The sequence below is a fragment of the Notamacropus eugenii genome, chromosome 1 (genome assembly GCF_028372415.1).
Source record: "Notamacropus eugenii isolate mMacEug1 chromosome 1, mMacEug1.pri_v2, whole genome shotgun sequence".
Taxonomy (NCBI): Eukaryota; Metazoa; Chordata; class Mammalia; order Diprotodontia; family Macropodidae; genus Notamacropus; species Notamacropus eugenii.
In genome coordinates this window covers 547641436-547654180 of record NC_092872.1, presented here as the reverse complement: position 1 = coordinate 547654180, position 12745 = coordinate 547641436, and the positions used below count along the sequence as shown (strand labels likewise).

At 40.1% G+C, this 12745-nt stretch overlaps 1 long non-coding RNA gene across 2 annotated transcripts in view; it reads right to left on the bottom strand.

The window, feature by feature from the left end:
- The window catches only part of LOC140520340 (uncharacterized), a 47030-nt gene that overhangs the window by 22498 nt on the left and 11787 nt on the right, over positions 1 to 12745 (bottom strand). For both annotated transcript variants that reach the window (XR_011972460.1, XR_011972461.1), the window contains exon 3: positions 6335 to 6407. This is a non-coding gene — a long non-coding RNA (uncharacterized lncRNA). The remainder of the gene's footprint in view (positions 1 to 6334; positions 6408 to 12745) is intronic.

Genomic DNA, 12745 nt, shown 5'->3' with positions numbered 1-12745 from the left:
CTCCAAGATCCCTTCTAGCTCTGACATCCTAAGATTTTCCAAAAATATCTCTCCCCCCAGAGCCTGGAATGTCAAGCAATAACCAACATCAAGGTGAGCTGGCGCAGCTCACCAATGCACATCCTGCTTCTTTATTCCTAGTCCTCAGGTACACACACACACACACACACACACACACACACACACACACACACACACACACACACACACACACACACACACACACACACACACACACACACAGACACACACACACACACACACCCTCAGAACAGCCATAGGATTTTCCTCTTCTAAATGGGAATTCAGCTGGGATTCTCCACTCCAATTAATGACCAACTTTTCCATTAAAGGAAAAAAAGCCTTCATTTAATTTCTTTTTAGCATTTGACTGTAGCCTGGAAAATGTGAAGGTCATCGAACCTCTGGAGTGTAACTGACTTTAAAAGCAGGCCTTAAGTGTGCGAACGGAATCCTCTTCTGCCCACAGTCATGAAGCAAAGCAGGCCCTCCAGTCCCTTCAGGTGGATCCATTTGCGTATGGAAACCATGTCAAAGTAAAGTACCAGAAGGGAAATTCAAGTTGAGACATCTGCAGGATGTGCAAATCTGTGGAGAACCTACGAACTTGGCAGCCCCATCGGAAATGAGGGATTTTTGTTGTTGTTGTTGGAGGCTCATCTAATCTAGATATTCATCTGGGACTGTGTTTCCTATTTCAAGACGTTTCCATACTGTGTGTTTATGGGGAACGTAATAAACACATTTTTAGAGCGAGGAACCACAAAAGGCAGCGTCTGCTCTTTTCAGGCCCTGGTCAGTCTCAACCCAGGCCTCAACTGGTCTTCACATTTTTATCTGAAGAATGTTAGTCTAGAAAATGGGTGTGAATTGAGACTGGGTGAAAATAGCCAAAACAGAGGATTACTATTTAATGCAGTAACTACAACGGTGTAAAAGAAAAGGAATCCGAAGTCTGAGTAGCTGAAAAACCAATGATGATCCTCTAAAATATAATGAAACATAGCTTTCTCTTGGAAAGAGAAAGAGGGTCTGCATGGACAGCATGTTATATACACTGTGAGATTAGGGTTCTAGGTCTGTTTTTGCATAACTGTTTGCCATTTTTTAGAAGCCAGAGTTCAATGTGAGGGTAGAGGAGGGGGGCAGTGACAGGGAAGGAGAGGGAAGTATAACGAACTGACCATGGTATAAAAGCTAAAAGTATCAATAAAACATTTTTTTAACATTAATCCTTGCCAACATGGCTGCAGGACTAAAATAATATTGCTTTCTGCATTAGATCTCTAGCAAAGCATCAAGAGTCAGTTACAAGATAGTATCAGAGTTTTCTGGAACCTATTTACATATAAAAGCTTTAGTTTCCGGCAGAAAGCCTCAGTTAGAACCTCTTGCATGTTCATACAGTACAAGAAGAATAGCAATGGGGTACAGAAGAAAGAACTCTACATTTGGAATCAGGGGCCAAATCCAAGGCTCAGATCCTGACTCTGCCCCTGCTGCCTGTGCACCCTTAGGCAAGTCATTTAGCTTCTCTAGATCCAGGCTCTTCACCTGCAAATTGGAAGGGTTGTATTAGGTGACCTCTAAAGTCTCTTCCAGCTCTGAACCTATGAGTATCTTTATGACTGACTCATTTCTCTGGTCCAAGATGGCCTAGAGATGGACTTGGTGGCTCAGTGGATAGAGTACTAGAACTGAAGGAAGGGAGTTCTCAGTTCAGATCCGGCCTCATGCACTTAATAGTTGTGTGACCCTGGGCAAGTCATTTCATCTCTGTGTCAGTTTTTTCAACTGTAAAATGGGGCCTACCTCCTAGGGTTGTTGTAAGGCTCAAGTGAGATATTATTTGTAAAGTTCTTAGTACATTGCCTGGCATATAGTAAGCATAATGTTGTTGTTCAGTCATTTCAGTTATATTTAACTCTTTGTTTTCTTGGCAGACTGGAATTGTTTGCAATTTCCTTCTCTAGCTCATTTTACAGATGAGGAAACTGAGGCAAGTAGGGTTAAATGACTTGCCCAGGATCACTCAGCTAATGAGGATCTGAGGCTAAATTTGAATTTAGGAAGATAAGTCTTCCTGTCTCCAGGTTGACCTCTCTATTCACTGTGCCACCTCCCTGCCCAGTAAGCATTACATAAATATTTATTCCCTTCCTCTTCCCTTAGCCTGCCTCCAGCATTCATCATGGAACCATTACTCTATAACAGTACCTTCTTGCTTCATCCTGTTACCTACTTTAGGGTCAAGGGAAGAGTGTTGTGAGAAAAGCATTATGTACATCTTAAAACATGAGAGAAATGTGAATTATGGTCATTATTAGTGCCTACAACAAACAAGAAAGACATGATGGAAAAATAGTCACTAAAGATGTGTATGAGGGGAAAATGGGTTGGGCAGGCCAAGAGAGAGGTGGATGAGGCACTGAGGGTGGATGAAAAGTGCTTAGGCCAAGAGTTGTGTCGATATCCACAACATATTAAAAGAACTAGAGGAAGGCCTCATGTGTAACACTGAGTGAATCCTCTGTTGAGTACTCATGGAAATATGCAGATAAAATTACAATGGATCAGAAGTTATAGAAGAGCTAGGATTTGCTTCAATGAAGGGTGAACTCACACAATAAGAACATGGAACCATTGATACTTCATTACTACTTCTACTACCACTATCATTATTTTCATTATTATCAATCATCGTCACTATCACTATCACCACCACCACCATCATCACCATTTTAAACTTATTTCTATTGCTGTGGCTTTAGTTTCACTATCCCATTATCACCTGAAAGGCTTTGCCTCTTTCAGTCAATTCATATCCATTTACTCAATCAACCAACAACCATTTATTAGTTACCTACTATGTGTCAGGCACTATGTTTTGTGCTATGGTTACAAATACAAAAATGAGATAATCCCTACCCCTGAGAAATTTATATTCTGATCCACCGAAGTTGTGGTATAACCCAGAAGGTACCTTGATTTATCCTACCCTAATGCACATAATAATAGTAGCAAACATTCACAAAGAGCTTTGAAGTTTATAGAATGCTTTTTGCCCATTACTTTTTGATCTTGTAGTGTAGGTATTTTCCCATTTTGTAGATGAGAAAACAGAAATTCATAGAAGTTAATCAACTTGTCTAAGATCATACAGCTAGTTTGAGGCAATGCTAAGGTTCAAACCCAGTTATCCTGAATCTAGATTTAGCACTCTTTGTCTTCTTCCACAGTTTTACACAATGACAACTTAATAATGATTTCCTGAATCAGAGATAATGTGATGGAGAAGAAAGAGATAGGTTTTGGTGTCAAAAGACATGGGTTCAAACCCTGGTTTCAGTTACTTAGTTGTGTTACTGGGCACCTCACTGAGTCTTGAGTTCTTCATCTGTAAAAGGAGGATAATAATATGTGCACTACCAACCTCACAATGATGTTGTAAGGAAAGTGAATAGTAAATTTTAAAGTCCCGTACATTCAAATTTATTGTTATAATGGGTCACATTTTCTCCATATTAAAAAACAGGAGTGGTAAGAGTCACCATCTGTGAGAAAAATATAAAAAAGAGAGAGAGAGAGAATGTCATCACATTCTGATCTTCTGTAGAATTTTGATGAGATCAATTTCATTTCCTGTTCCCATCCTGTACCCCAAGGAAGAAATCAGGTCACTTGGCTAGGTCTGTAGGAGAGTTTTGCCCTCACCTTGAACTTACATCTCCTGCTCAGTTGTGGGATGGATTCATGTTTGGTAAATATATTCCTGATGAAGCATGATGAGAGCCACACATGTGCACCAGCAGGACAACAGACCATATGAGGCCCTGAAGAGGAACAGCAGCTGGGAGACCCATGCAGAAGATGAGAGAGACAAATCCATTCAGGTTTTCCAAAACTTCTCTTCCTTTTCTCCCATAGGAGGTCTGTGAAGTCTGGGATTTCTCATCAGGATGTAAGTCAGAGAAGTTATTAGGAACCATGTGTTTGTGTGTGTGTGTGTGTGTGTGTGTGTGTGTGTGTGTTTTAACCATCTTTATTAATGTCCAACACACACAAGGAAACTTGTGTAAATTATCACCAAAGTCAATGAAAGGTGAAACATCTTGATTAAAGCAGGTTCCATTTAACTTTATATGTACCACCCTAAATGGACCATGGCACTTTTGTGGTGACATCCAGTCTGTTTATTTATCTCAATATCTGGAAATCCATTTATACCTCCATATGGCTTCACCTTCCTGAGATAGTGCATCATAGGATGAACAGTGTGTTGTGGTGGGAATAACCCAGGGTTCAGAAGACCTGGGTCTAGCTCCTGCTCTGCTGCTTATTTCCTTTTTCTCTGGGCCTCAGTTTCTTCTTCCTCCCCAATTCCCCACCAGAGAAAGATCTTATGAATTTCAGAGGGCTCGAGCCTTTGGGATTTTTCACTTTTCACTATGCCCTAGTAGTATCATCAGAATTGCAATGACTAACAAAATTGTCTACAACAGGAGCCAAGAATAAACTAGACACACTGGGGAAAGGAAGACTCTACAAGAGGTCCAGCAAGAAAGATATATCATGCTTAAGAGGAACTTCATTGGTACTCTCCTGAAGGGGAGAAAAGGATATTTGCCAACCAGGAGCGAAGATTTACCCCTTTGCTACATGTGCTCTCTAAACTTGAGCGCACTTTCCTCTGGGGTTTGTATTGGTGGGAGGGTTTGTCCTACACTCTTGAGGGATTGTTTTGTACCAACTGTTCTTATTAATAAATATCTATTTCTAAAAGCTAATGAAGTCTGGAAGATTAATTGATACCAATTAATAATCATTTAGGGAAACACACCAGTGGGGGCTCATTAGCTCTAGCATTATAAAATCATCAGCACCCAGACTTGCAGGTACTCCTAGAATTCTGAAGAAAGAAGTAGCCGCCAAGATCTGGATATGCAGCCTACAGATTGGGAGAGGAAGTCTAGACTAGAGCCTACACCACTCATTCTAATAGAACCTATATTTTTATAGTGTTAAGAGAAGGATTGGATATAGACAAAGATACAAATACAGTGCAGGTTAGAAAAGGTGAGGTCAAAGACAGAAACAAATACAGTGACAGAGACAAATACAAAGACAGAGACAGAGTTTTATGATGGGAGACATCATTTCTAGGTAGGGAGATAAGGGAAGATTTTATGGAGAAGGTGGCACCTGAGTTGGGCCTTAAAGGAGATGGTGATACAGTATAATGATGTGAACTTGAATAAAAAAAGAAACTATCTTCAAGATGCCTTCTAATTCTAAAAGTCTTTAAAATATTACTCCCTTTCAGATGAACAAATTAAAGCTATCTATAGTAATATGAAAAAATGCTCTAAATCACTATTGATTAGAGAAATGCAAATTAAAACAACTCTGAGGTGTACCATCTCATGTCTATCAGATTGGCTAGTATGACAGAAAAGGAAAAAATTGTTGGAGAGGACAGAAAATTGGAACACTAATGCCTTGATGGTAGAGTTGCAAACTGATCCAACCATTCTGGAGAACAACTTGAAACTATGCCAAAAGAGCTATAAAACTGTGCATACCTTTGATCCAGCAATACCACTACTAGGTCTGTATCCCAAAGAGATCATTAAAAAGTGCAAAGGACTCACAGTACAAAAATATTTATAGCAGCTCTTTTCATGGTGGCAAAGAATTGGAAAGGGTGGAGATGCCCACCAATAGAGGAATGACTGAACAAGCTGTAGTATGTGAATATAATGGAAAACTATTGTTCTACAAGAAATGATGAGTAGGTAGATTTTAGAAAAAACTGTAAACAATTATTGGAACTGAAGCTGATTAAAGTGAACAGAACCAGGAGAACATTGTACAGAGTAACAGCAATATTGTATGATGATCAACTCTAACAGATTTAACTCTTCTCACCAATACAATAATCCAAGACAATTCCCAAAGACTCGGGATGGAACATGCTATACAAATCCAGAGAAAGAACTGTGGAGCCTGAATGCAGATTGAAGCAGACTATATTTTCATTTCAGGGTTTTTTTAAAATTTTTCTTTCTCACAGTTTTCCCCTTTTGTTCTGATTCTTCTTTCACAACATGACTAATGAGGAAATATGTTTAACATGATTGTACATGTAAAACCTATATCAGATTGCTTGCTGTCTTGGGGAGGGGATAGGAAAGGTAGGGAAGGAGAAAATTTTGGAACTCACAATCTTACAAAAATGTTGAAAACTATCTTTATGTGTAACTGGAAAAAATAAAATACTTTTAAGTGCAAAAAAAATATATTACTTCCATACCCAAAGCACCAGACTATCTGCTCCATAAGGGCAGAAACTGTGTCTTATTTCTCTTTTCCAGCTCCACCATCACCTAGAACAGAGAATACAATAGGATTTTAAAGTTGGAAAGTCCAGAGATCACTCAGTCCAACTCCTTCACTTTTTGGATGTGGAAACTGAGGGATTTGCCCAGGGACACAAAGAAAGTGACATTACAGGGACTAAATTAATGTTTGTGGAATGTATTGGATTCATCCTGTAATATTACTTAAAACTCCATCATTCACCTGAAATTGCTCTCTCCAAAGTGACCAATAACCTCTTAATTGCCAAATCTGATGGTCTTTCCTCAATCTTCATCCTTCTTCACCCCTCTGCCCCATTTGACACCATTAATCATCCTCTCTGCCACTGACTACTCTCTCTCAGTTCTCTTCCTGACCTCCCTTCATACTCCTTTGCTAGTTTATCATCCCTGCATGCCTAACTGGCATGTATGTAACCCTCACCATACTTTATATTTCAGACAGAACCCAAGGGCTCTATCTCTCCTTGGCCTCCAGTTTTCTCTAACTTCTCTCACTTTGTGACCTCATCAGCTCCCAAGGGCTCAATATTCAGCCCTTTCCAGATGACTCCCAGATCTATACATTCAGCCTTCATCTCTCTCCTGTACTCTAGTTCCACCCACTGGACATTCAGAACAGGATGTCCTGTAAGCATCTCCAAAATCAACAAGTCCAAAACAAAACTGTTCTTTTTCTACCAAAACTCACCCTTCTTCCAAACTTCCCTATTCCTGTCAAAGGCACTGGCATCCTCCCAATCACTCAGATTTGCAACCTGAGTTGTAAAGTGAGGTATCATCCTTGACTTCACATTTTCCTTTACCACATATCCCTAATCACTTGCCAAATCCTGCGTTTTACTTCCATGACATCTCTAGCATCCGTCCCCTTCTCTCCACTCCTAGAGCCATTACTCTAATCAGGCCTCATTGCTTCTCATACGGACTGTTGTCATAACTTCCTAATTGCTCTCTCAGCCTCAAGTCTCTTCATACTTTAATTCGCCCTTGATATAGCTGACAAAGTGATTTTCCTAAAGCACAGATATGACCATGTTATCTCCCTATTCAGTAAACCTCAGTGGTTTCCTATTACCTCTAGGATCAAAAATAGACTCCTTTATTTGGCCTTTGAAACTTTCACAGTCTCTTCCTTTGCCAATGTTCCATTCTTCTTACACATTCTTCTTCCCCTCAACATTCTTTATGGTCCAGTCATACAAGTCTCCTTGTTCTCCCTCACTCAACACCCCATTTCCCATCTCTGTGTCTTTATACTCCTTGCCCTCCACACCTAAAATGCTCTCTTTCCCCTCATCTGCCCCCTGGCATCCCCACTTTCTTTCAGGAGTTTCTCAAGTGCCACATTCTTCTTGAGATCTTTCCAGGTCTCCCCAGAAGCTAGTGCCTTCCCTTCCAAGTTCATCTTGTATCTGTTTTATGTCTTGTATATGGCTATATATGTGCACATTGTCTCAATTGTTATGATATAAGACCCTGAAGGGCAAAGGACTGCTTCATTATTATCTTTTGTGGGAGCCTAGCACACAAAATGTCAAACATTAATAAATGTTTGCTGATTGATTGATTGATTGATTAATCATCTTCCTATGGAAAGAGTGCATCTGGGTGGCTCACTGGATAGGGTGCCAGGCCTGGAGGCAAGAAGACCTGAGTTCCAGTCTGGCCTCAGACAGACACTTAATAACTGTGTGACTCTGTGTGACCCTGTTTGCCTCAGTTTCTTCATCTGTAAAATGAGCTGGAGAAAGAAATGGCAAACCACTCCAGTATCTTTGCCCAAAAAAAAGGCACTAAAAAACAAATGGGGTCACGTAGAGTGAGATATGACAATGACTGAACAAGAATGACAACAAAGGGAAAGATCTAATTGCCAGTAGCAAGTACATGCTTCTGGTTCCCTTCTTACATCTAGACTTCTCTACGGAAAATACAACTGTGCGTATGCAGGCAGACAGTGTGATCATGTGTTAAACTAAATGATCCCCCCAATTCATTTTACTATATGAACTCAAGTGACTGGGGAGCTTGCCACATGACTAACTAGTCCTATGTGACTGCCCACACACGGATGTTCAGCTTAGTAGACCATCTGTGCAGACAGACTATGAGACCATGTTCACTGGCCTGTCTGAGCTTAATGAGAAATGTTCCCTCAGACTGAACCACCCCATCACTTGGCAGCAACACATAGAAGCCCCAGCTGCAGGTGTCATCTTCCAGCAAGCACCGAAGATACCTAGACCAATAGTGCTCCAAAGACCAATGCAGGTAACATTTGGCTATCTCAGCACACTACGGAGAACAGCATGGCCTCAGTTATGGGCAAAAGAACATTGAAAGACCATTCAGTCCATTAAAAACTAAAGCCGTTCCTTATGGGGTTCAGCCAAAGCCTACTTCTCATGTTTCTCTGGGCTCATACACCATATCATTAGAAAGAATTCTTGGAGAAATCAGCAATTCTCTGGAAAACTCACTTCCTGCCCAAGAATGAGGTAGTGAGAAAGGACCTGCCGAGACTAATGTCATTCTCGAGGAATTTTTCTCATGTCATTCCCATTTAAGGCCCTAGAGAAGGTCTAATTTAGTTTTATCCACTCGATGAGAAGGGAAACTCCACATCTATATTGCCAAAGACTCAGGGCTCCCAGTCGGCAGAAAATCAGATGAAAATTTAGAATATAATAGGAACCCGGGAATGTTAGAGCTAAGCATTTGGGGCCCTGGGACTTCAGCCATTCAATCTTCCAGACAGATTCCAACCAAGACCTAGCTTACATGAACAAGGCCTAGGACTAGATGGCACAGCTAAATGGGCCTAATTTGAAAGGGTAGAAGAAGAAGGGTAAAAAGGACAAGGTTCTTTCATTGCTTTTTGTTCAGCAACCCAACAATCCTCCCATGGACCAATGTTTTACCCTCTTTACTACAATTGGGGCAGAGAAGCTCAATGGAACTTAAGGTAGGTAGCAAAAGGATTAATATCCCCATTTTGCAGATGAGGAAACAGGCCTTAAGAGGTTCTGTGACTTACACAGAATGACCCAACTAAATGTCTTAGCGCAACTAGGTGATGCAGTCAATAGAACAATGGGCCTGAAGTCAAGAAGACTCATCTTCCTGAGTTCAAATCTGACACTAACTAGCTGTGTGACCCTGAGCAGGTCAAGTCATTTAACTCTTTTTACCTCAGTTTCCCCATTGGTAAAATGAGCTGGAGAAGGAAATGGCAAATCATTCCAGTATCTTTGCCAAGAAAACCCCAAAGCGTCATGAAGAGTTGGACATGACTGAAAAAAATGACAACAAAATATCTTAAGCAAAATTTGTAGCCTAGAGTGACTTGTAAGACAAGAAAGCAAGTTGTTTTCAAGACGCCTTTACAGATGAACACTGATGCTCAAATGCTGTCTTCTCTATGAAACCTTCCTTTATTTCCATCTTTCTCCTATATCACTAAAATCCTTCCCCACCTCACCCTCCCACCTTGGACCTTTGTTCTGTACCTCTCAAATTCACTTAGTAAGCTATACCAGACATTGTAGTTAGGCATGTCACTTTTCCCCTTCCAAACTGGGATTCTCACACAATCCACCTCCTTTGCTCTTATTCATATGCTGCTGAACAGAGCTAGAGGAAGTCACAAAACTGTGTCAACTGGGCACACTACCAACTTAGATTATGCAATCTCAACTGGGTCCTCACTGCAGGTAATTGATTTGCTATCCCACTCTCCACAATGGCTATTTCACTAACCTTCCACAGAGTCCTTTCCCCCAGCTTCTCAACAGAATACCTTGCCTCCTACTTCACTAAAGAAACTGAGTCTGTTTCCCAAGAACTCCCACTTTCCCCCTTCTCTTCATTTCCTGCTACCCAAAATCTTCCACTACTCTCTTCTCCATTCAGACTAAGAGATGTTTCTCCTTGCCAAAGCAGACCCATGGACAAGTGATCTCAACACCTCCTGACTTGTCCAACAAATTGCTTCCACTATCATTATTATCTTGGTTTTTCAATCTCTATCTGCTGGTTTTTCCACTAATTCCTAAAATCATGCTCATTTTTCATCCATTCTTGAAAAAAAATTGAGAATAATCTATGTATCCCACTAACACATTAGTAGAGCAGAATGAAATAAATAGAACCAAGAGAAAAATATACACATTATAAGTAAAAATGAAGCCAAATACAGAGTAATTAAAGACCAATCTTGGCCCCAAAGAAGAGATGAAAAAGCACTTTCCTCCTTGCTAAACTGGGTTGGGGGAACTGGGCTATGGAATGGTACATACACTGTCAGGGGGTGGTCCCTGTGTTGGTGATTCTTATTGAACTGTTTTTTTGTTTTCCCATAGAATTACTTATTTTGTGTGTATGATGGGCAAACAAATCCCCAAAAACTGTGATATAAAAGTAAAAATAGGAATAAATGTAAAATCCTGGACTTAGGTTCAAATGTTAATTGCACCTATAGGAAAGATGATCTGGCTTCATGTGAAACACATATATGCATCTCAATGGTCTATAAACTCCATGAGTCTAAAGTATGATATAGCAACCAAAAAAAAAGAGAAAAACTAATGAGATTTTAAGCTGCATTAATTTAAAAAGTGTGTCCAGAGAAAAAAAGAAATGTAATAACTCCACTGTACTGTGTTGGTCAGGTGAAATATTTTCTTCAGCTAATAATAATAATAATATTAATAGCTAACATTCAGATAGCACTCACTATGTGCCAGGCACTGTGCTAAGTGCTTTACAATTATTATACAATTTGGTCCTAACCAAAAACCCTGGGAGATAAGTGCTATTATTTTTTTACAGGTGTTATCCATTTTACAGGTGAGGAAACTGAGCCAAGTAGGGATGAAGTGACTTGCCTAGAGTCACACAGCTAATAAGTTTCTCAGGTGAAATTTGAACTCAGGACTTACCAACTCCTCACCAAGTCCTCTGTCCATTGCCCCACCTAGCAGTTCTGGATGCTTTTAAGAGGTCCAACAAAAAATGTAAAATTAGTAAGACATCCAAAGGCAGTTAACCAGAATAGTTCAAGATCTTAAAATCACATTGTAGGAGGAAAATGTGGGGAGAACAAAAACAAACAAACAAAAAATAAAGACAAAAACCTAAGGATGTATTTCTGAGTGAATTGAAATCCTATCCAGGGGACATAGCTACTCTGGCTCTACTGCAAATAGAAGAGAGGACACACTTCTACCTGCACCACCTTGGGTAAGTTTCTTCACTTCTCATGCCTCAGTTCCTCATATGTAACATGAAGAGTACGAACCTATGAAATGAAAGTTCGTTTAGAACAGAAATTATTTCACCTGTGACTTAGCACAGTGCTTGGCACTTAGTGGGCACTTAATAAATGCTTATTGCCTGGTTGACTTTGTATTCACAGGACCTAGCACAGTGCTTGGTATATTTAGGAACTGGAGTGGAGATGGGGAGAAGGGCCATGTCTGTGATTTCCTCAGTGTGGGATATTCCTCTCCTTATGTATGTCAGCCACTTGACTGGAACTTGCAGTCATACGGAATTGCCCGAGACACCAAGAAGTTAGGTGCCAATGGCCACATGGTAAGTATTGTATCCAAGGTAGAACTCAGGCCCTCTATCCATTATGACACTCTGCCTCTGGCTTTCCTTAATAAATGTTTATTGTTGAATTGATAAGCTGATCTCTAAGATTTTTTTCCTCTTCTAAATCCTAGGCACTGTTACTTGATTATTGTCACCAAGTATTTGAAAAGGCTGCTGTGGAGAAGAAGGAATAAAGGCATCATCTAGGAATACATGATTGAGAAAGAAAATGGGTTGGTTGGTAACATATCAAGAGAGCGGGACTAATAGGCCAAGTGTTATACTGGAATCTTCAAAACGTCAAGAGAAAGTGAAGAAAGTACCAGTGTGGGTGGATCACACTATTCCACAGGATGGGAAGTCATAGTGGGTCATGATCAGTACTTTTGGAAGGAATATCCAAATCAATAAGATCATAAGTTGGTTTTGCAATATTCGAGTATTTCTAGCACCTAGCCCAGAGGCTTGCACGTAGCAGATCAACACATTGTATGAATATTTATTCAATAAATTTTGTCAAATTGGATTGAACTGAACCAGATGACTTTTGAGGTCTCATTTCATCTTGGGATTGAGTGTTCTTTAAAGGAAAGACTTTTACCAAAGAAGGATCTGAACCTTGTACTAGCTACAGTAATATGCAAGTACATGTTGAGTTTCCTTTGCAAGGAAACCATTTGCTTTTTGCCTTTCAAACAATTAGCTGGCATCCTTTCAAAAATGTGCAAGCAGGATTCTCCAAA